Source organism: Mixophyes fleayi, chromosome 3 (genome assembly GCF_038048845.1).
Source record: "Mixophyes fleayi isolate aMixFle1 chromosome 3, aMixFle1.hap1, whole genome shotgun sequence".
Classification (NCBI taxonomy): domain Eukaryota; kingdom Metazoa; phylum Chordata; class Amphibia; order Anura; family Limnodynastidae; genus Mixophyes; species Mixophyes fleayi.
In genome coordinates, this window is record NC_134404.1 from 5,417,851 (window position 1) to 5,442,182 (window position 24,332).

Here is a 24,332-nt window from a genome sequence, read left to right on the forward strand (position 1 = left end):
AGTTGCAAAGAGCTATGGAAAGTATCCCCAGTAACAGAACTCGTGTCTCTATCACCTGCCTCTGCACTGTACTTCAACAGAGCACAGAAACCATAATTGCCCTACTAGAGGCTCAGCAGCATGCAGGATGATTAACAGGCAGCAGAAATGAAAACAAGTTACAGATTCTCTGACTATTAAAGATAAACAGCATGAGTCATGCATATTTCTGGGTATTTAATATGTCAGAAATTGCCCTCTAAAATGATATGAAAAACTTTCCTTCGAGCTGGAGTTGAACCAGCGACCTAAGGATTTCTGTACCAATTTCCTCTACAGTCCTCCGCTCTACCAGCTGAGCTATCGAAGGATTGTGCTTTAGAGGATTTCTGATGTCATGTGCACTACATCTGACTGAGTGAAAACATAAACAGAATTTAATTATCCATAAAACAGAAAAATTGCTTGTCTAGATAAAGAGATCCACATTTTTATTTCTGGTCTACTTGCTCATCAAAAGTTGTAAAAATTGTCATATTTAATAATTGGTAATACATCATTAAAAGTTTGATTTTTATTTGTTCATTTTGAATTAATTAGCTTCAGAAATAGTTGGGAAAACAGCTTCCTTAGATTTTCCAACTGCAGACGCCTTTACGTCAAGATTAAAAATGCTGGAAAATTTTCAACCTCTTCTGCGTTCTCCAATTTAGCTTGACTTTTTTAATTGATGAAAATTCCAGAAATTGTGGTGACAAATTGTCAAACTTTTGCCCAGTGAGACAAAAATGGATTTCTAGTCAATGGTCCACGCTGCCACCACTATTTCTCACAGTACTCTCTGTTTTTACAATGCATCTTCTATGGGTTCAGATCCATGGGATTTCAGAAGTAATATTGTATTTCAGTTCCCATCCGTGGTCTCTTAAACCTGTCCTTTGTATGCTGATTAAGGAAAGCGGAAAAATTCTGGGCACAGAAGCAGACATTATTGGTTTGTAAGCATTTGCGTAGTCTAGTTTCATTCAGAACATACCTACTGCACCATTAAAAAGTTGTGAACTCTCCCTGGAAACCCATTGATCCACAAGTTCAAGAGTTCTTTTTTTTCACATGAAGGATGTGTTACATATAAAATAGGGTTGTCCCACTCGAAATTTGGAAGATGGATGTTGAAATATGGGGTCAGACCAGTTCTGTCCTAATTTTGGATACAGAAATGTTGGGAGGTATATAAATCCTGTGGATTTGACCACATCCCATTTCCATAACCAAAGCACAGTTTCTCCTGGATTTTGTTGCTGAGATCAACAGAGCATTAAACAGGTGATACTGTTGCTGCCATTCAAAAAAGCTTCAACTTCCCATACCGGGAGTCGAACCCGGGCCGCCTGGGTGAAAACCAGGAATCCAAACTGCTAGACCATATGGGACTTTTCCGTTGAGTGTTTCAGCATAGCAGCAGAACAAATATATCATGCTTTGCTGTAATGTATCTTAACTCTCTGTGTATTTTATATTTAACCAGGTGGTGACATGGAGTGGGTTTGGCATGGCCTAAGATGACACTAATTTCATCATCACGCTCCAGACCACTCAGTGATCAGTGAGGTGGGCAATGTTTGATGATGTGATTTGCATCATCACGGCACGTCCCTGACCACTTGCAGATTTGTAAATGCCAATCCAGCAGGATAGGTAACAATGCAATAAATCCATGTGTGATGTCTGTAGGCCACTTTCCAAGAAGTGGAAAAGGTTCTCATTTCCATTTTAATGAGTTGCAAAGAGCTATGGAAAGTATCCCCAGTAACAGAACTCGTGTCTCTATCACCTGCCTCTGCACTGTACTTCAACAGAGCACAGAAACCATAATTGCCCTACTAGAGGCTCAGCAGCATGCAGGATGATTAACAGGCAGCAGAAATGAAAACAAGTAACAGTTTCTCTGACTATTAAAGATAAACAGCATGAGTCATGCATATTTCTGGGTATTTAATATGTCAGAAATTGCCCTCTAAAATTATATGAAAACTTTCCTTCGAGCCGGAGCTGAACCAGCGACCTAAGGATTTCTGTACCAATTTCCTCTACAGTCCTCCGCTCTACCAGCTGAGCTATCGAAGGATTGTGCTTTAGAGGATTTCTGATGTCATGTGCACTACATCTGACTGAGTGAAAACATAAACAGAATTGAATTATCCATAAAATAGAAAAATTGCTTGTCTAGATAAAGAGATCCACATTTTTATTTCTGGTCTACTTGCTCATCAAAAGTTGTAAAAATTGTCATATTTAATAATTGGTAATACATCATTAAAAGTTTGATTTTTATTTGTTCATTTTGAATTAATTAGCTTCAGAAATAGTTGGGAAAACAGCTTCCTTAGATTTTCCAACTGCAGACGCCTTTAAGTTAAGATTAAAAATGCTGGAAAATTTTCAACCTCTTCTGCGTTCTCCAATTTAGCTTGACTTTTTTAATTGATGAAAATTTCAGAAATTGTGGTGACAAATTGTCAAACTTTTGCCCAGTGAGACAAAAATGGATTTCTAGTCAATGGTCCACGCTGCCACCACTATTTCTCACAGTACTCTCTGTTTTTACAATGCATCTTCTATGGGTTCAGATCCATGGGATTTCAGAAGTAATATTGTATTTCAGTTCCCATCCGTGGTGTCTTAAACCTGTCCTTTGTATGCTGATTAAGGAAAGCGGAGAAATTCTGGGCACAGAAGCAGACATTATTGGTTTATAAGCATTGGCGTAGTCTAGTTTCATTCAGAACATCCCTACTGCACCATTAAAAAGTTGTGAACTCTCCCTGGAAACCCATTGATCCACAAGTTCAAGAGTTCTTTTTTTTCACATGAAGGATGTGTTACATATAAAATAGGGTTGTCCCACTCGAAATTTGGAAGATGGATGTTGAAATATGGGGTCAGACCAGTTCTGTCCTAATTTTGGATACAGAAATGTTGGGAGGTATATAAATACTGTGGATTTCACCACATCCCATTTATATAACCAAAGCACAGTTTCTCCTGGATTTTGTTGCTGAGATCAACAGAGCATTAAACAAGTGCTACTGTTGCTGCCATTCAAAAAAGCTTCAACTTCCCATACCGGGAGTCGAACCCGGGCCGCCTGGGTGAAAACCAGGAATCCAAACTGCTAGAAAATATGGGACTTTTCCGTTGAGTGTTTCAGCATAGCAGCAGAACAAATATATCATGCTTTGCTGTAATGTATCTTAACTCTCTGTGTATTTTATATTTAACCAGGTGGTGACATGGAGTGGGTTTGGCATGGCCTAAGATGACACTAATTTCATCATCACGCTCCAGACCACTCAGTGATCAGTGAGGTGGGCAATGTTTGATGATGTGATTTGCATCATCACGGCACGTCCCTGACCACTTGCAGATTTGTAAATGCCAATCCAGCAGGATAGGTAACAATGCAATAAATCCATGTGTGATGTCTGTAGGCCACTTTCCAAGAAGTGGAAAAGGTTCTCATTTCCATTTTAATGAGTTGCAAAGAGCTATGGAAAGTATCCCCAGTAACAGAACTCGTGTCTCTATCACCTGCCTCTGCACTGTACTTCAACAGAGCACAGAAACCATAATTGCCCTACTAGAGGCTCAGCAGCAAGCAGGATGATTAACAGGCAGCAGAAATGAAAACAAGTTACAGTTTCTCTGACTATTAAAGATAAACAGCATGAGTCATGCATATTTCTGGGTATTTAATATGTCAGAAATTGCCCTCTAAAATTATATGAAAACTTTCCTTCGAGCCGGAGCTGAACCAGCGACCTAAGGATTTCTGTACCAATTTCCTCTACAGTCCTCCGCTCTACCAGCTGAGCTATCGAAGGATTGTGCTTTAGAGGATTTCTGATGTCATGTGCACTACATCTGACTGAGTGAAAACATAAACAGAATTGAATTATCCATAAAACAGAAAAATTGCTTGTCTAGATAAAGAGATCCACATTTTTATTTCTGGTCTACTTGCTCATCAAAAGTTGTAAAAATTGTCATATTTAATAATTGGTAAAACATCATTAAAAGTTTGATTTTTATTTGTTCATTTTGAATTAATTAGCTTCAGAAATAGTTGGGAAAACAGCTTCCTTAGATTTTCCAACTGCAGACGCCTTTACGTCAAGATTAAAAATGCTGGAAAATTTTCAACCTCTTCTGCGTTCTCCAATTTAGCTTGACTTTTTTAATTGATGAAAATTCCAGAAATTGTGGTGACAAATTGTCAAACTTTTGCCCAGTGAGACAAAAATGGATTTCTAGTCAATGGTCCACGCTGCCACCACTATTTCTCACAGTACTCTCTGTTTTTACAATGCATCTTCTATGGGTTCAGATCCATGGGATTTCAGAAGTAATATTGTATTTCAGTTCCCATCCGTGGTCTCTTAAACCTGTCCTTTGTATGCTGATTAAGGAAAGCGGAAAAATTCTGGGCACAGAAGCAGACATTATTGGTTTGTAAGCATTTGCGTAGTCTAGTTTCATTCAGAACATCCCTACTGCACCATTAAAAAGTTGTGAACTCTCCCTGGAAACCCATTGATCCACAAGTTCAAGAGTTCTTTTTTTTCACATGAAGGATGTGTTACATATAAAATAGGGTTGTCCCACTCGAAATTTGGAAGATGGATGTTGAAATATGGGGTCAGACCAGTTCTGTCCTAATTTTGGATACAGAAATGTTGGGAGGTATATAAATACTGTGGATTTCACCACATCCCATTTCCATAACCAAAGCACAGTTTCTCCTGGATTTTGTTGCTGAGATCAACAGAGCATTAAACAAGTGGTACTGTTGCTGCCATTCAAAAAAGCGTCAACTTCCCATACTGGGAGTCGAACCCGGGCCACCTGGGTGAAAACCAGGAATACTAACCGCTAGACCATATGGGACTTTTCGGTTGAGTGTTTCAGCATAGCAGCAGAACAAATATATCATGCTTTGCTGTAATGTATCTTAACTCTCTGTGTATTTCATATTTAACCAGGTGGTGACATGGAGTGGGTTTGGCATGGCCTAAGATGACACTAATTTCATCATCACGCTCCAGACCACTCAGTGATCAGTTAGGTGGGCAATGTTTGATGATGTGATTTGCATCATCACGGCACGTCCCTGACCACTTGCAGATTTGTAAATGCCAATCCTGCAGGATAGGTAACAATGCAATAAATCCATGTGTGATGTCTGGAGGCCACTTTCCAAGAAGTGGAAAAGGTTCTCATTTCCATTTTAATGAGTTGCAAAGAGCTATGGAAAGTATCCCCAGTAACAGAACTCGTGTCTCTATCACCTGCCTCTGCACTGTACTTCAACAGAGCACAGAAACCATAATTGCCCTACTAGAGGCTCAGCAGCATGCAGGATGATTAACAGGCAGCAGAAATGAAAACAAGTTACAGTTTCTCTGACTATTAAAGATAAACAGCATGAGTCATGCATATTTCTGGGTATTTAATATGTCAGAAATTGCCCTCTAAAATGATATGAAAAACTTTCCTTCGAGCTGGAGTTGAACCAGCGACCTAAGGATTTCTGTACCAATTTCCTCTACAGTCCTCTGCTCTACCAGCTGAGCTATCGAAGGATTGTGCTTTAGAGGATTTCTGATGTCATGTGCACTACATCTGACTGAGTGAAAACACAAACAAAATTGAATTATCCATAAAACAGAAAAATTGCTTGTCTAGATAAAGAGATCCACATTTTTATTTCTGGTCTACTTGCTCATCAAAAGTTGTAAAAATTGTCATATTTAATAATTGGTAATACATCATTAAAAGTTTTATTTTTATTTGTTCATTTTGAATTAATTAGCTTCAGAAATAGTTGGGAAAACAGCTTCCTTAGATTTTCCAACTGCAGACGCCTTTACGTCAAGATTAAAAATGCTGGAAAATTTTCAACCTCTTCTGCATTCTCCAATTTAGCTTGACTTTTTTAATTGATGAAAATTCCAGAAATTGTGGTGACAAATTGTCAAACTTTTGCCCAGTGAGACAAAAATGGATTTCTAGTCAATGGTCCACGCTGCCACCACTATTTCTCACAGTACTCTCTGTTTTTACATTGCATCTTCTATGTGTTCAGATCCATGGGATTTCAGAAGTAATAATGTATTTCAGTTCCCATCCATGGTCTCTTAAACCTGTCCTTTGTATGCTGATTAGGGAAAGCGGAGAAATTCTGGGCACAGAAGCAGACATTATTGGTTAATAAGCATTTGCGTAGTCTAGTTTTATTCAGAACATCCCTACTGCACCATTAAAAAGTTGTGAACTCTCCCTGGAAACCCATTGATCCACAAGTTCAAGAGTTCTTTTTTTTCACATGAAGGATGTGTTACATATAAAATAGGGTTGTCCCACTCGAAATTTGGAAGATGGATGTTGAAATATGGGGTCAGACCAGTTCTGTCCTAATTTTGGATACAGAAATGTTGGGAGGTATATAAATCCTGTGGATTTGACCACATCCCATTTCCATAACCAAAGCACAGTTTCTCCTGGATTTTGTTGCTGAGATCAACAGAGCATTAAACAAGTGGTACTGTTGCTGCCATTCAAAAAAGCTTCAACTTCCCATACCGGGAGTCGAACGCAGGCCGCCTGGGTGAAAACCAGGAATCCTAACTGCTAGACCATATGGGACTTTTCCGTTGAGTGTTTCAGCATAGCAGCAGAACAAATATATCATGCTTTGCTGTAATGTATCTTAACTCTCTGTGTATTTCATATTTAACCAGGTGGTGACATGGATTGTGTTTGGCATGGCCTAAGATGACACTAATTTCATCATCACGCTCCAGACCACTCAGTGATTAGTGAGGTGGGCAATGTTTGATGATGTGATTTGCATCATCACGGCACGTCCCTGACCACTTGCAGATTTGTAAATGCCAATCCAGCAGGATAGGTAACAATGCAATAAATCCATGTGTGATGTCTGGAGGCCACTTTCCAAGAAGTGGAAAAGGTTCTCATTTCCATTTTAATGAGTTGCAAAGAGCTATGGAAAGTATCCCCAGTAACAGAACTCGTGTCTCTATCACCTGCCTCTGCACTGTACTTCAACAGAGCACAGAAACCATAATTGCCCTACTAGAGGCTCAGCAGCATGCAGGATGATTAACAGGCAGCAGAAATGAAAACAAGTTACAGTTTCTCTGACTATTAAAGATAAACAGCATGAGTCATGCATATTTCTGGGTATTTAATATGTCAGAAATTGCCCTCTAAAATGATATGAAAAACTTTCCTTCGAGCTGGAGTTGAACCAGCGACCTAAGGATTTCTGTACCAATTTCCTCTACAGTCCTCTGCTCTACCAGCTGAGCTATCGAAGGATTGTGCTTTAGAGGATTTCTGATGTCATGTGCACTACATCTGACTGAGTGAAAACACAAACAAAATTGAATTATCCATAAAACAGAAAAATTGCTTGTCTAGATAAAGAGATCCACATTTTTATTTCTGGTCTACTTGCTCATCAAAAGTTGTAAAAATTGTCATATTTAATAATTGGTAATACATCATTAAAAGTTTTATTTTTATTTGTTCATTTTGAATTAATTAGCTTCAGAAATAGTTGGGAAAACAGCTTCCTTAGATTTTCCAACTGCAGACGCCTTTACGTCAAGATTAAAAATGCTGGAAAATTTTCAACCTCTTCTGCATTCTCCAATTTAGCTTGACTTTTTTAATTGATGAAAATTCCAGAAATTGTGGTGACAAATTGTCAAACTTTTGCCCAGTGAGACAAAAATGGATTTCTAGTCAATGGTCCACGCTGCCACCACTATTTCTCACAGTACTCTCTGTTTTTACATTGCATCTTCTATGTGTTCAGATCCATGGGATTTCAGAAGTAATAATGTATTTCAGTTCCCATCCATGGTCTCTTAAACCTGTCCTTTGTATGCTGATTAGGGAAAGCGGAGAAATTCTGGGCACAGAAGCAGACATTATTGGTTAATAAGCATTTGCGTAGTCTAGTTTTATTCAGAACATCCCTACTGCACCATTAAAAAGTTGTGAACTCTCCCTGGAAACCCATTGATCCACAAGTTCAAGAGTTCTTTTTTTTCACATGAAGGATGTGTTACATATAAAATAGGGTTGTCCCACTCGAAATTTGGAAGATGGATGTTGAAATATGGGGTCAGACCAGTTCTGTCCTAATTTTGGATACAGAAATGTTGGGAGGTATATAAATCCTGTGGATTTGACCACATCCCATTTCCATAACCAAAGCACAGTTTCTCCTGGATTTTGTTGCTGAGATCAACAGAGCATTAAACAAGTGGTACTGTTGCTGCCATTCAAAAAAGCTTCAACTTCCCATACCGGGAGTCGAACGCAGGCCGCCTGGGTGAAAACCAGGAATCCTAACTGCTAGACCATATGGGACTTTTCCGTTGAGTGTTTCAGCATAGCAGCAGAACAAATATATCATGCTTTGCTGTAATGTATCTTAACTCTCTGTGTATTTCATATTTAACCAGGTGGTGACATGGATTGTGTTTGGCATGGCCTAAGATGACACTAATTTCATCATCACGCTCCAGACCACTCAGTGATTAGTGAGGTGGGCAATGTTTGATGATGTGATTTGCATCATCACGGCACGTCCCTGACCACTTGCAGATTTGTAAATGCCAATCCAGCAGGATAGGTAACAATGCAATAAATCCATGTGTGATGTCTGGAGGCCACTTTCCAAGAAGTGGAAAAGGTTCTCATTTCCATTTTAATGAGTTGCAAAGAGCTATGGAAAGTATCCCCAGTAACAGAACTCGTGTCTCTATCACCTGCCTCTGCACTGTACTTCAACAGAGCACAGAAACCATAATTGCCCTACTAGAGGCTCAGCAGCATGCAGGATGATTAACAGGCAGCAGAAATGAAAACAAGTTACAGTTTCTCTGACTATTAAAGATAAACAGCATGAGTCATGCATATTTCTGGGTATTTAATATGTCAGAAATTGCCCTCTAAAATGATATGAAAAACTTTCCTTCGAGCCGGAGTTTAACCAGCGACCTAAGGATTTCTGTACCAATTTCCTCTACAGTCCTCCGCTCTACCAGCTGAGCTATCGAAGGATTGTGCTTTAGAGAATTTCTGATGTCATGTGCACTACATCTGACTGAGTGAAAACACAAACAGAATTGAAATATCCATAAAACAGAAAAATTGCTTGTCTAGATAAAGAGATGCACATTTTTATTTCTGGTCTACTTGCTCATCAAAAGTTGTAAAAATTGTCATATTTAATAATTGGTAATACATCATTAAAAGTTTGATTTTTATTTGTTCATTTTGAATTAATTAGCTTCAGAAATAGTTGGGAAAACAGCTTCCTTAGATTTTCCAACTGCAGACGCCTTTACGTTAAGATTAAAAATGCTGGAAAATTTTCAACCTCTTCTGCGTTCTCCAATTTAGCTTGACTTTTTTAATTGATGAAAATTCCAGAAATTGTGGTGACAAATTGTCAAACTTTTGCCCAGTGAGACAAAAATGGATTTCTAGTCAATGGTCCACGCTGCCACCACTATTTTTCACAGTCCTCTCTATTTTTACAATGCATCTTCTATGGGTTCAGATCCATGGGATTTCAGAAGTAATATTGTATTTCAGTTCCCATCCGTGGTCTCTTAAACCTGTCCTTTGTATGCTGATTAAGGAAAGCGGAGAAATTCTGGACACAGAAGCAGACATTATTGGTTTGTAAGCATTGGCGTAGTCTAGTTTCATTCAGAACATCCCTACTGCACCATTAAAAAGTTGTGAACTCTCCCTGGAAACCCATTGATCCACAAGTTCAAGCGTTCTTTTTTTTCACATGAAGGATGTGTTACATATAAAATAGGGTTGTCCCACTCGAAATTTGGAAGATGGATGTTGAAATATGGGGTCAGACCAGTTCTGTCCTAATTTTGGATACAGAAATGTTGGGAGGTATATAAATCCTGTGGATTTGACCACATCCCATTTCCATAACCAAAGCACAGTTTCTCCTGGATTTTGTTGCTGAGATCAACAGAGCATTAAACAAGTGGTACTGTTGCTGCCATTCAAAAAAGCTTCAACTTCCCATACCGGGAGTCGAACGCAGGCCGCCTGGGTGAAAACCAGGAATCCTAACTGCTAGACCATATGGGACTTTTCCGTTGAGTGTTTCAGCATAGCAGCAGAACAAATATATCATGCTTTGCTGTAATGTATCTTAACTCTCTGTGTATTTCATATTTAACCAGGTGGTGACATGGATTGTGTTTGGCATGGCCTAAGATGACACTAATTTCATCATCACGCTCCAGACCACTCAGTGATTAGTGAGGTGGGCAATGTTTGATGATGTGATTTGCATCATCACGGCACGTCCCTGACCACTTGCAGATTTGTAAATGCCAATCCAGCAGGATAGGTAACAATGCAATAAATCCATGTGTGATGTCTGGAGGCCACTTTCCAAGAAGTGGAAAAGGTTCTCATTTCCATTTTAATGAGTTGCAAAGAGCTATGGAAAGTATCCCCAGTAACAGAACTCGTGTCTCTATCACCTGCCTCTGCACTGTACTTCAACAGAGCACAGAAACCATAATTGCCCTACTAGAGGCTCAGCAGCATGCAGGATGATTAACAGGCAGCAGAAATGAAAACAAGTTACAGTTTCTCTGACTATTAAAGATAAACAGCATGAGTCATGCATATTTCTGGGTATTTAATATGTCAGAAATTGCCCTCTAAAATGATATGAAAAACTTTCCTTCGAGCCGGAGTTTAACCAGCGACCTAAGGATTTCTGTACCAATTTCCTCTACAGTCCTCCGCTCTACCAGCTGAGCTATCGAAGGATTGTGCTTTAGAGAATTTCTGATGTCATGTGCACTACATCTGACTGAGTGAAAACACAAACAGAATTGAAATATCCATAAAACAGAAAAATTGCTTGTCTAGATAAAGAGATGCACATTTTTATTTCTGGTCTACTTGCTCATCAAAAGTTGTAAAAATTGTCATATTTAATAATTGGTAATACATCATTAAAAGTTTGATTTTTATTTGTTCATTTTGAATTAATTAGCTTCAGAAATAGTTGGGAAAACAGCTTCCTTAGATTTTCCAACTGCAGACGCCTTTACGTTAAGATTAAAAATGCTGGAAAATTTTCAACCTCTTCTGCGTTCTCCAATTTAGCTTGACTTTTTTAATTGATGAAAATTCCAGAAATTGTGGTGACAAATTGTCAAACTTTTGCCCAGTGAGACAAAAATGGATTTCTAGTCAATGGTCCACGCTGCCACCACTATTTTTCACAGTCCTCTCTATTTTTACAATGCATCTTCTATGGGTTCAGATCCATGGGATTTCAGAAGTAATATTGTATTTCAGTTCCCATCCGTGGTCTCTTAAACCTGTCCTTTGTATGCTGATTAAGGAAAGCGGAGAAATTCTGGACACAGAAGCAGACATTATTGGTTTGTAAGCATTGGCGTAGTCTAGTTTCATTCAGAACATCCCTACTGCACCATTAAAAAGTTGTGAACTCTCCCTGGAAACCCATTGATCCACAAGTTCAAGAGTTCTTTTTTTTCACATGAAGGATGTGTTACATATAAAATAGGGTTGTCCCACTCGAAATTTGGAAGATGGATGTTGAAATATGGGGTCAGACCAGTTCTGTCCTCATTTTGGATACAGAAATGTTGGGAGGTATATAAATACTGTGGATTTGACCACATCCCATTTCCATAACCAAAGCACAGTTTCTCCTGGATTTTGTTGCTGAGATCAACAGAGCATTAAACAAGTGGTACTGTTGCTGCCATTCAAAAAAGCTTCAACTTCCCATACCGGGAGTCGAACCCGGGCCGCCTGGGTGAAAACCAGGAATCCTAACTGCTAGACCATATGGGACTTTTCTGTTGAGTGTTTCAGCATAGCAGCAGAACAAATATATCATGCTTTGCTGTAATGTATCTTAACTCTCTGTGTATTTCATATTTAACCAGGTGGTGACATGGAGTGGGTTTGGCATGGCCTAAGATGACACTAATTTCATCATCACGCTCCAGACCACTCAGTGATCAGTGAGGTGGGCAATGTTTGATGATGTGATTTGCATCATCACGGCACGTCCCTGACCACTTGCAGATTTGTAAATGCCAATCCAGCAGGATAGGTAACAATGCAATAAATCCATGTGTGATGTCTGTAGGCCACTTTCCAAGAAGTGGAAAAGGTTCTCATTTCCATTTTAATGAGTTGCAAAGAGCTATGGAAAGTATCCCCAGTAACAGAACTCGTGTCTCTATCACCTGCCTCTGCACTGTACTTCAACAGAGCACAGAAACCATAATTGCCCTACTAGAGGCTCAGCAGCATGCAGGATGATTAACAGGCAGCAGACATGAAAACAAGTTACAGATTCTCTGACCATTAAAGATAAACAGCATGAGTCATGCATATTTCTGGGTATTTAATATGTCAGAAATTGCCCTCTAAAATGATATGAAAAACTTTCCTTCGAGCTGGAGATGAACCAGCGACCTAAGGATTTCTGTACCAATTAACTCTACAGTCCTCCGCTCTACCAGCTGAGCTATCAAAGGATTGTGCTTTAGAGGACTTCTGATGTCATGTGCACTACATCTGACTGAGTGAAAACACAAACAAAATTGAATTATCCTTAAAACAGAAAAATTGCTTGTCTTGATAAAGAGATCCACATTTTTATTTCTGGTCTACTTGCTCATCAAAAGTTGTAAAAATTGTCATATTTAATAATTGGTAATACATCATTAAAAGTTTGATTTTTATTTGTTCATTTTGAATTAATTAGCTTCAGAAATAGTTGGGAAAACAGCTTCCTTAGATTTTCCAACTGCAGACGCCTTTCCGTCAAGATTAAAAATGCTGGAAAATTTTCGCCCTCTTCTGCGTTCTCCAATTTAGCTTGACTTTTTTCATTGATGAAAATTCCAGAAATTGTGGTGACAAATTGTCAAACTTTTGCCCAGTGAGACAAAAATGGATTTCTAGTCAATGGTCCACGCTGCCACCACTATTTCTCACAGTACTCTCTGTTTTTACAATGCATCTTCTATGGGTTCAGATCCATGGGATTTCAGAAGTAATATTGTATTTCAGTTCCCATCCATGGTCTCTTAAACCTGTCCTTTGTATGCTGATTAAGGAAAGCGGAGAAATTCTGGGCACAGAAGCAGACATTATTGGTTTATAAGCAATTGCGTAGTCTAGTTTCATTCAGAACATCCCTACTGCACCATTAAAAAGTTGTGAACTCTCCCTGGAAACCCATTGATCCACAAGTTCAAGAGTTCTTTTTTTTCACATGAAAGATGTATTACATATAAAATAGGGTTGTCCCACTCGAAATTTGGAAGATGGATGTTGAAATATGGGGTCAGACCAGTTCTGTCCTAATTTTGGATACAGAAATGTTGGGAGGTATATAAATCCTGTGGATTTGACCACATCCCATTTCCATAACCAAAGCACAGTTTCTCCTGGATTTTGTTGCTGAGATCAACAGAGCATTAAACAAGTGGTACTGTTGCTGCCATTCAAAAAAGCTTCAACTTCCCATACCGGGAGTCGAACGCGGGCCGCCTGGGTGAAAACCAGGAATCCTAACTGCTAGACCATATGGGACTTTTCCGTTGAGTGTTTCAGCATAGCAGCAGAACAAATATATCATGCTTTGCTGTAATGTATCTTAACTCTCTGTGTATTTCATATTTAACCAGGTGGTGACATGGAGTGTGTTTGGCATGGCCTAAGATGACACTAATTTCATCATCACGCTCCAGACCACTCAGTGATCAGTGAGGTGGGCAATGTTTGATGATGTGATTTGCATCATCACGGCACGTCCCTGACCACTTGCAGATTTGTAAATGCCAATCCAGCAGGATAGGTAACAATGCAATAAATCCATGTGTGATGTCTGGAGGCCACTTTCCAAGAAGTGGAAAAGGTTCTCATTTCCATTTTAATGAGTTGCAAAGAGCTATGGAAAGTATCCCCAGTAACAGAACTCATGTCTCTATCACCTGCCTCTGCACTGTACTTCAACAGAGCACAGAAACCATAATTGCCCTACTAGAGGCTCAGCAGCATGCAGGATGATTAACAGGCAGCGGAAATGAAAACAAGTTACAGTTTCTCTGACTATTAAAGATAAACAGCATGAGTCATGCATATTTCTGGGTATTTAATATGTCAGAAATTGCCCTCTAAAATGATATGAAAAACTTTCCTTCGAGCCAGAGTTGAACCAGCGACCTAAGGATTTCTGTACCAATTTCCTCTACAGTCCTCCGCTCTACCAGCTAAGCTATCAAAGGATTGTGCTTTAGAGGACTTCTGATGTCATGTGCACTACATCTGACTGAGTGAAAACACAAACAAAATTGAATTATCCTTAAAACAGAAAAATTGCTTGTCTAGATAAAGAGATCCACATTTTTATTTCTGGTCTACTTGCTCATCAAAAGTTGTAAAAATTGTCATATTTAATAATTGGTAATACATCATTAAAAGTTTGATTTTTATTTGTTCATTTTGAATTAATTAGCTTCAGAAATAGTTGGGAAAACAGCTTCCTTAGATTTTCCAACTGCAGACGCCTTTACGTCAAGATTAAAAATGCTGGAAAATTTTCGCCCTCTTCTGCGTTCTCCAATTTAGCTTGACTTTTTTCATTGATGAAAATTCCAGAAATTGTGGTGACAAATTGTCAAACTTTTGCCCAGTGAGACAAAAATGGATTTCTAGTCAATGGTCCACGCTGCCACCACTATTTCTCACAGTACTCTCTGTTTTTACAATGCATCTTCTATGGGTTCAGATCCATGGGATTTCAGAAGTAATATTGTATTTCAGTTCCCATCCGTGGTCTCTTAAACCTGTCCTTTGTATGCTGATTAAGGAAAGCGGAGAAATTCTGGGCACAGAAGCAGACATTATTGGTTTGTAAGCATTTGCGTAGTCTAGTTTCATTCAGAACATCCCTACTGCACCATTAAAAAGTTGTGAACTCTCCCTGGAAACCCATTGATCCACAAGTTCAAGAGTTCTTTTTTTTCACATGAAGGATGTGTTACATATAAAATAGGGTTGTCCCACTCGAAATTTGGAAGATGGATGTTGAAATATGGGGTCAGACCAGTTCTGTCCTAATTTTGGATACAGAAATGTTGGGAGGTATATAAATACTGTGGATTTCACCACATCCCATTTCCATAACCAAAGCACAGTTGCTCCTGGATTTTGTTGCTGAGATCAACAGAGCATTAAACAAGTGGTACTGTTGCTGCCATTCAAAAAAGCTTCAACTTCCCATACCGGGAGTCGAATCCGGGCCGCCTGGGTGAAAACCAGGAATCCTAACTGCTAGACCATATGGGACTTTTCCGTTGAGTGTTTCAGCATAGCAGCAGAACAAATATATCATGCTTTGCTGTAATGTATCTTAACTCTGTGTATTTCATATTTAACCAGGTGGTGACATGGAGTGGGTTTGGCATGGCCTAAGATGACACTAATTTCATCATCACGCTCCAGACCACTCAGTGATCAGTTAGGTGGGCAATGTTTGATGATGTGATTTGCATCATCACGGCATGTCCCTGACCACTTGCAGATTTGTAAATGCCAATCCAGCAGGATAGGTAACAATGCAATAAATCCATGTGTGATGTCTGGAGGCCACTTTCCAAGAAGTGGAAAAGGTTCTCATTTCCATTTTAATGAGTTGCAAAGAGCTATGGAAAGTATCCCTAGTAACAGAACTCGTGTCTCTATCACCTGCCTCTGCACTGTACTTCAACAGAGCACAGAAACCATAATTGCCCTACTAGAGGCTCAGCAGCATGCAGGATGATTAACAGGCAGCAGAAATGAAAACAAGTTACAGTTTCTCTGACTATTAAAGATAAACAGCATGAGTCGTGCATATTTCTGGGTATTTAATATGTCAGAAATTGCCCTCTAAAATGATATGAAAAACTTTCCTTTGAGCTGGAGTTGAACCAGCGACCTAAGGATTTCTGTACCAATTTCCTCTACAGTCCTCTGCTCTACCAGCTGAGCTATCGAAGGATTGTGCTTTAGAGGATTTCTGATGTCATGTGCACTACATCTGACTGAGTGAAAACACAAACAGAATTGAAATATCCATAAAACAGAAAAATTGCTTGTCTAGATAAAGTGATCCACATTTTTATTTCTGGTCTACTTGCTCATCAAAAGTTGTAAAAATTGTCATATTTAATAATTGGTAATACATCATTAAAAGTTTGATTTTTATTTGTTCATTTTGAATTAATTAGCTTCAGAAATAGTTGGGAAAACAGCTTCCTTAGATTTTCCAACTGCAGACGCCTTTACGTCAAGATTAAAAATGCTGGAAAATTTTCAACCTTTTCTGCGTTCTCCAATTTAGCTTGACTTTTTTAATTGATGAAAATTCCAGAAATTGTGGTGACAAATTGTCAAACTTTTGCCCAGTGAGACAAAAATGGATTTCTAGTCAATGGTCCACGCTGCCACCACTATTTCTCACAGTACTCTCTGTTTTTACAATGCATCTTCTATGGGTTCAGATCCATGGGATTTCAGAAGTAATATTGTATTTCAGTTCCCATCCGTGGTGTCTTAAACCTGTCCTTTGTATGCTGATTAAGGAAAGCGGAGAAATTCTGGGCACAGTAGCAGACATTATTGGTTTATAAGCATTTGCGTAGTCTAGTTTCATTCAGAACATCCCTACTGCACCATTAAAAAGTTGTGAACTCTCCCTGGAAACCCATTGATCCACAAGTTCAAGAGTTCTTTTTTTTCACATGAAGGATGTGTTACATATAAAATAGGGTTGTCCCACTCGAAATTTGGAAGATGGATGTTGAAATATGGGGTCAGACCAGTTCTGTCCTAATTTTGGATACAGAAATGTTGGGAGGTATATAAATACTGTGGATTTTACCACATCCCATTTCCATAACCAAAGCACAGTTTCTCCTGGATTTTGTTGCTGAGATCAACAGAGCATTAAACAAGTGGTACTGTTGCTGCCATTCAAAAAAGCTTCAACTTCCCATACCGGGAGTCAAACCCGGGCCGCCTGGGTGAAAACCAAGAATCCTAACCGCTAGACCATATGGGACTTTTTTGGTGAGTGTTTCAGCATAGCAGCAGAACAAATATATCATGCTTTGCTGTAATGTATCTTAACTCTCTGTGTATTTCATATTTAACCAGGTGGTGACATGGAGTGGGTTTGGCATGGCCTAAGATGACAATAATTTCATCATCACGCTCCAGACCACTCAGTGATCAGTGAGGTGGGCAATGTTTGATGATGTGATTTGCATCATCACGGCACGTCCCTGACCACTTGCAGATTTGTAAATGCCAATCCAGCAGGATAGGTAACAATGCAATAAATCCATGTGTGATGTCTGGAGGCCACTTTCCAAGAAGTGGAAAAGGTTCTCATTTCCATTTTAATGAGTTGCAAAGAGCTATGGAAAGTATCCCCAGTAACAGAACTCGTGTCTCTATCACCTGCCTCTGCACTGTACTTCAACAGAGCACAGAAACCATAATTGCCCTACTAGAAGCTCAGCAGCATGCAGGATGATTAACAGGCAGCAGAAATGAAAACAAGTTACAGTTTCTCTGACTATTAAAGATAAACAGCATGAGTCATGCATATTTCTGGGTATTTAATATGTCAGAAATTGCCCTCTAAAATGATATGAAAAACTTTCCTTCAAGCTGGAGTTGAACCAGTGACCTAAGGATTTCTGTACCAATTTCCTCTACAGTCCTCCGCTCTACCAGCTGAGCTATCGAAGGATTGTGCTTTAGAGGATTTCTGATATCATGTGCACTACATCTGACTGAGTGAAAACACAAACAGAATTGAATTATCCATAAAACAGAAAAATTGCTTGTCTAGATAAAGAGATCCACATTTTTATTTCTGGTCTACTTGCTCATCAAAAGTTGTAAAAATTGTCATATTTAATAATTGGTAATACATCATTAAAAGTTTGATTTTTATTTGTTCATTTTGAATTAATTAGCTTCAGAAATAGTTGGGAAAACAGCTTCCTTAGATTTTCCAACTGCAGACGCCTTTACGTTAAGATTAAAAATGCTGGAAAATTTTCAACCTCTTCTGCGTTCTCCAATTTAGCTTGACTTTTTTAATTGATGAAAATTCCAGAAATTGTGGTGACAAATTGTCAAACTTTTGCCCAGTGAGACAAAAATGGATTTCTAGTCAATGGTCCACGCTGCCACCACTATTTTTCACAGTCCTCTCTATTTTTACAATGCATCTTCTATGGGTTCAGATCCATGGGATTTCAGAAGTAATATTGTATTTCAGTTCCCATCCGTGGTCTCTTAAACCTGTCCTTTGTATGCTGATTAAGGAAAGCGGAGAAATTATGGGCACAGAAGCAGACATTATTGGTTTGTAAGCATTGGCGTAGTCTAGTTTCATTCAGAACATCCCTACTGCACCATTAAAAAGTTGTGAACTCTCCCTGGAAACCCATTGATCCACAAGTTCAAGAGTTCTTTTTTTTCACATGAAGGATGTGTTACATATAAAATAGGGTTGTCCCACTCGAAATTTGGAAGATGGATGTTGAAATATGGGGTCAGACCAGTTCTGTCCTCATTTTGGATACAGAAATGTTGGGAGGTATATAAATACTGTGGATTTGACCACATCCCATTTCCATAACCAAAGCACAGTTTCTCCTGGATTTTGTTGCTGAGATCAACAGAGCATTAAACAAGTGGTACTGTTGCTGCCATTCAAAAAAGCTTCAACTTCCCATACTGGGAGTCGAACCCGGGCCACCTGGGTGAAAACCAGGAATCCTAACTGCTAGACCATATGGGACTTTTCTGTTGAGTGTTTCAGCATAGCAGCAGAACAAATATATCATGCTTTGCTGTAATGTATCTTAACTCTCTGTGTATTTCATATTTAACCAGGTGGTGACATGGAGTGGGTTTGGCATGGCCTAAGATGACACTAATTTCATCATCACGCTCCAGACCACTCAGTGATCAGTGAGGTGGGCAATGTTTGATGATGTGATTTGCATCATCACGGCACGTCCCTGACCACTTGCAGATTTGTAAATGCCAATCCAGCAGGATAGGTAACAATGCAATAAATCCATGTGTGATGTCTGTAGGCCACTTTCCAAGAAGTGGAAAAGGTTCTCATTTCCATTTTAATGAGTTGCAAAGAGCTATGGAAAGTATCCCCAGTAACAGAACTCGTGTCTCTATCACCTGCCTCTGCACTGTACTTCAACAGAGCACAGAAACCATAATTGCCCTATTAGAGGCTCAGCAGCATGCAGGATGATTAACAGGCAGCAGAAATGAAAACAAGTTACAGTTTCTCTGACTATTAAAGATAAACAGCATGAGTCATGCATATTTCTGGGTATTTAATATGTCAGAAATTGCCTTCTAAAATGATATGAAAAACTTTCCTTCGAGCCGGAGTTGAACCAGCGACCTAAGGATTTCTGTACCAATTTCCTCTACAGTCCTCCGCTCTACCAGCTGAGCTATCGAAGGATTGTGCTTTAGAGGATTTCTGATGTCATGTGCACTACATCTGACTGAGTGAAAACACAAACAAAATTGAATTATCCATAAAACAGAAAAATTGCTTGTCTAGATAAAGAGATCCACATTTTTATTTCTGGTCTACTTGCTCATCAAAAGTTGTAAAAATTGTCATATTTAATAATTGGTAATACATCATTAAAAGTTTTATTTTTATTTGTTCATTTTGAATTAATTAGCTTCAGAAATAGTTGGGAAAACAGCTTCCTTAGATTTTCCAACTGCAGACGCCTTTACGTCAAGATTAAAAATGCTGGAAAATTTTCAACCTCTTCTGCATTCTCCAATTTAGCTTGACTTTTTTAATTGATGAAAATTCCAGAAATTGTGGTGACAAATTGTCAAACTTTTGCCCAGTGAGACAAAAATGGATTTCTAGTCAATGGTCCACGCTGCCACCACTATTTCTCACAGTACTCTCTGTTTTTACATTGCATCTTCTATGTGTTCAGATCCATGGGATTTCAGAAGTAATATTGTATTTCAGTTCACATCCGTAGTCTCTTAAACCTGTCTTTTATATGCTGATTAAGGAAAGAGGAGAAATTCTGGGCACAGAAGCAGACATTATTGGTTAATAAGCATTTGCGTAGTCTAGTTTTATTCAGAACATCCCTACTGCACCATTAAAAAGTTGTGAACTCTCCCTGGAAACCCATTGATCCACAAGTTCAAGAGTTCTTTTTTTTCACATGAAGGATGTGTTACATATAAAATAGGGTTGTCCCACTCGAAATTTGGAAGATGGATGTTGAAATATGGGGTCAGACCAGTTCTGTCCTAATTTTGGATACAGAAATGTTGGGAGGTATATAAATCCTGTGGATTTGACGACATCCCATTTCCATAACCAAAGCACAGTTTCTCCTGGATTTTGTTGCTGAGATCAACAGAGCAGGCATTAAACAAGTGGTACTGTTGCTGCCATTCAAAAAAGCTTCAACTTCCCATACCGGGAGTCAAACCCGGGCCGCCTGGGTGAAAACCAGGAATCCTAACCGCTAGACCATATGGGACTTTTTCGGTGAGTGTTTCAGCATAGCAGCAGAACAAATATATCATGCTTTGCTGTAATGTATCTTAACTCTCTGTGTATTTCATATTTAACCAGGTGGTGACATGGAGTGGGTTTGGCATGGCCTAAGATGACAATAATTTCATCATCACGCTCCAGACCACTCAGTGATCAGTGAGGTGGGCAATGTTTGATGATGTGATTTGCATCATCACGGCACGTCCCTGACCACTTGCAGATTTGTAAATGCCAATCCAGCAGGATAGGTAACAATGCAATAAATCCATGTGTGATGTCTGGAGGCCACTTTCCAAGAAGTGGAAAAGGTTCTCATTTCCATTTTAATGAGTTGCAAAGAGCTATGGAAAGTATCCCCAGTAACAGAACTCGTGTCTCTATCACCTGCCTCTGCACTGTACTTCAACAGAGCACAGAAACCATAATTGCCCTACTAGAAGCTCAGCAGCATGCAGGATGATTAACAGGCAGCAGAAATGAAAACAAGTTACAGTTTCTCTGACTATTAAAGATAAACAGCATGAGTCATGCATATTTCTGGGTATTTAATATGTCAGAAATTGCCCTCTAAAATGATATGAAAAACTTTCCTTCAAGCTGGAGTTGAACCAGTGACCTAAGGATTTCTGTACCAATTTCCTCTACAGTCCTCCGCTCTACCAGCTGAGCTATCGAAGGATTGTGCTTTAGAGGACTTCTGATATCATGTGCACTACATCTGACTGAGTGAAAACACAAACAGAATTGAATTATCCATAAAACAGAAAAATTGCTTGTCTAGATAAAGAGATCCACATTTTTATTTCTGGTCTACTTGCTCATCAAAAGTTGTAAAAATTGTCATATTTAATAATTGGTAATACATCATTAAAAGTTTGATTTTTATTTGTTCATTTTGAATTAATTAGCTTCAGAAATAGTTGGGAAAACAGCTTCCTTAGATTTTCCAACTGCAGACGCCTTTACGTTAAGATTAAAAATGCTGGAAAATTTTCAACCTCTTCTGCGTTCTCCAATTTAGCTTGACTTTTTTAATTGATGAAAATTCCAGAAATTGTGGTGACAAATTGTCAAACTTTTGCCCAGTGAGACAAAAATGGATTTCTAGTCAATGGTCCACGCTGCCACCACTATTTTTCACAGTCCTCTCTATTTTTACAATGCATCTTCTATGGGTTCAGATCCATGGGATTTCAGAAGTAATATTGTATTTCAGTTCCCATCCGTGGTCTCTTAAACCTGTCCTTTGTATGCTGATTAAGGAAAGCGGAGAAATTCTGGGCACAGAAGCAGACATTATTGGTTTGTAAGCATTGGCGTAGTCTAGTTTCATTCAGAACATCCCTACTGCACCATTAAAAAGTTGTGAACTCTCCCTGGAAACCCATTGATCCACAAGTTCAAGAGTTCTTTTTTTTCACATGAAGCATGTGTTACATATAAAATAGGGTTGTCCCACTCGAAATTTGGAAGATGGATGTTGAAATATGGGGTCAGACCAGTTCTGTCCTCATTTTGGATACAGAAATGTTGGGAGGTATATAAATACTGTGGATTTGACCACATCCCATTTCCATAACCAAAGCACAGTTTCTCCTGGATTTTGTTGCTGAGATCAACAGAGCATTAAACAAGTGGTACTGTTGCTGCCATTCAAAAAAGCTTCAACTTCCCATACCGGGAGTCGAACCCGGGCCACCTGGGTGAAAACCAGGAATCCTAACTGCTAGACCATATGGGACTTTTCTGTTGAGTGTTTCAGCATAGCAGCAGAACAAATATATCATGCTTTGCTGTAATGTATCTTAACTCTCTGTGTATTTCATATTTAACCAGGTGGTGACATGGAGTGGGTTTGGCATGGCCTAAGATGACACTAATTTCATCATCACGCTCCAGACCACTCAGTGATCAGTGAGGTGGGCAATGTTTGATGATGTGATTTGCATCATCACGGCACGTCCCTGACCACTTGCAGATTTGTAAATGCCAATCCAGCAGGATAGGTAACAATGCAATAAATCCATGTGTGATGTCTGTAGGCCACTTTCCAAGAAGTGGAAAAGGTTCTCATTTCCATTTTAATGAGTTGCAAAGAGCTATGGAAAGTATCCCCAGTAACAGAACTCGTGTCTCTATCACCTGCCTCTGCACTGTACTTCAACAGAGCACAGAAACCATAATTGCCCTATTAGAGGCTCAGCAGCATGCAGGATGATTAACAGGCAGCAGAAATGAAAACAAGTTACAGTTTCTCTGACTATTAAAGATAAACAGCATGAGTCATGCATATTTCTGGGTATTTAATATGTCAGAAATTGCCTTCTAAAATGATATGAAAAACTTTCCTTCGAGCCGGAGTTGAACCAGCGACCTAAGGATTTCTGTACCAATTTTCTCTACAGTCCTCCGCTCTACCAGCTGAGCTATCGAAGGATTGTGCTTTAGAGGATTTCTGATGTCATGTGCACTACATCTGACTGAGTGAAAACACAAACAAAATTGAATTATCCATAAAACAGAAAAATTGCTTGTCTAGATAAAGAGATCCACATTTTTATTTCTGGTCTACTTGCTCATCAAAAGTTGTAAAAATTGTCATATTTAATAATTGGTAATACATCATTAAAAGTTTTATTTTTATTTGTTCATTTTGAATTAATTAGCTTCAGAAATAGTTGGGAAAACAGCTTCCTTAGATTTTCCAACTGCAGACGCCTTTACGTCAAGATTAAAAATGCTGGAAAATTTTCAACCTCTTCTGCATTCTCCAATTTAGCTTGACTTTTTTAATTGATGAAAATTCCAGAAATTGTGGTGACAAATTGTCAAACTTTTGCCCAGTGAGACAAAAATGGATTTCTAGTCAATGGTCCACGCTGCCACCACTATTTCTCACAGTACTCTCTGTTTTTACATTGCATCTTCTATGTGTTCAGATCCATGGGATTTCAGAAGTAATATTGTATTTCAGTTCACATCCGTAGTCTCTTAAACCTGTCTTTTATATGCTGATTAAGGAAAGAGGAGAAATTCTGGGCACAGAAGCAGACATTATTGGTTAATAAGCATTTGCGTAGTCTAGTTTTATTCAGAACATCCCTACTGCACCATTAAAAAGTTGTGAACTCTCCCTGGAAACCCATTGATCCACAAGTTCAAGAGTTCTTTTTTTTCACATGAAGGATGTGTTACATATAAAATAGGGTTGTCCCACTCGAAATTTGGAAGATGGATGTTGAAATATGGGGTCAGACCAGTTCTGTCCTAATTTTGGATACAGAAATGTTGGGAGGTATATAAATCCTGTGGATTTGACTACATCCCATTTCCATAACCAAAGCACAGTTTCTCCTGGATTTTGTTGCTGAGATCAACAGAGCAGGCATTAAACAAGTGGTACTGTTGCTGCCATTCAAAAAAGCTTCAACTTCCCATACCGGAAGTCAAACCCGGGCCGCCTGGGTGAAAACCAGGAATCCTAACCGCTAGACCATATGGGACTTTTCCATTGAGTGTTTCAGCATAGCAGCAGAACAAATATATCATGCTTTGCTGTAATGTA

General features: G+C 38.9%; 11 non-coding genes across 11 annotated transcripts; all 11 read right to left on the minus strand.

Moving 5' to 3' along the window:
• Positions 1-259: 259 nt before the first annotated feature.
• TRNAY-GUA (transfer RNA tyrosine (anticodon GUA)) lies at positions 260-349 on the minus strand. The gene is given in 2 exon segments: positions 260-295; positions 313-349. It is a non-coding gene; the product is annotated as a tRNA-Tyr (tRNA).
• Positions 350-5,531: 5,182 nt separating this feature from the next.
• TRNAY-GUA (transfer RNA tyrosine (anticodon GUA)) lies at positions 5,532-5,621 on the minus strand. Its single transcript is given in 2 exon segments — positions 5,532-5,567; positions 5,585-5,621. It is a non-coding gene; the product is annotated as a tRNA-Tyr (tRNA).
• Positions 5,622-7,289: 1,668 nt separating this feature from the next.
• TRNAY-GUA (transfer RNA tyrosine (anticodon GUA)) lies at positions 7,290-7,379 on the minus strand. Its single transcript is given in 2 exon segments — positions 7,290-7,325; positions 7,343-7,379. It is a non-coding gene; the product is annotated as a tRNA-Tyr (tRNA).
• A 1,668-nt stretch (positions 7,380-9,047) lies between these two features.
• Positions 9,048-9,137, minus strand: TRNAY-GUA (transfer RNA tyrosine (anticodon GUA)). Its single transcript is given in 2 exon segments — positions 9,048-9,083; positions 9,101-9,137. It is a non-coding gene; the product is annotated as a tRNA-Tyr (tRNA).
• Positions 9,138-10,805: 1,668 nt separating this feature from the next.
• TRNAY-GUA (transfer RNA tyrosine (anticodon GUA)) lies at positions 10,806-10,895 on the minus strand. Its single transcript is given in 2 exon segments — positions 10,806-10,841; positions 10,859-10,895. It is a non-coding gene; the product is annotated as a tRNA-Tyr (tRNA).
• A 991-nt stretch (positions 10,896-11,886) lies between these two features.
• TRNAE-UUC (transfer RNA glutamic acid (anticodon UUC)) lies at positions 11,887-11,958 on the minus strand. The gene has a single exon. It is a non-coding gene; the product is annotated as a tRNA-Glu (tRNA).
• A 5,200-nt stretch (positions 11,959-17,158) lies between these two features.
• TRNAE-UUC (transfer RNA glutamic acid (anticodon UUC)) lies at positions 17,159-17,230 on the minus strand. Its single transcript has one exon. It is a non-coding gene; the product is annotated as a tRNA-Glu (tRNA).
• A 2,363-nt stretch (positions 17,231-19,593) lies between these two features.
• Positions 19,594-19,683, minus strand: TRNAY-GUA (transfer RNA tyrosine (anticodon GUA)). Its single transcript is given in 2 exon segments — positions 19,594-19,629; positions 19,647-19,683. It is a non-coding gene; the product is annotated as a tRNA-Tyr (tRNA).
• Positions 19,684-20,678: 995 nt separating this feature from the next.
• TRNAE-UUC (transfer RNA glutamic acid (anticodon UUC)) lies at positions 20,679-20,750 on the minus strand. Its single transcript has one exon. It is a non-coding gene; the product is annotated as a tRNA-Glu (tRNA).
• A 1,686-nt stretch (positions 20,751-22,436) lies between these two features.
• Positions 22,437-22,508, minus strand: TRNAE-UUC (transfer RNA glutamic acid (anticodon UUC)). Its single transcript has one exon. It is a non-coding gene; the product is annotated as a tRNA-Glu (tRNA).
• A 605-nt stretch (positions 22,509-23,113) lies between these two features.
• TRNAY-GUA (transfer RNA tyrosine (anticodon GUA)) lies at positions 23,114-23,203 on the minus strand. The gene is given in 2 exon segments: positions 23,114-23,149; positions 23,167-23,203. It is a non-coding gene; the product is annotated as a tRNA-Tyr (tRNA).
• Positions 23,204-24,332: the final 1,129 nt, after the last annotated feature.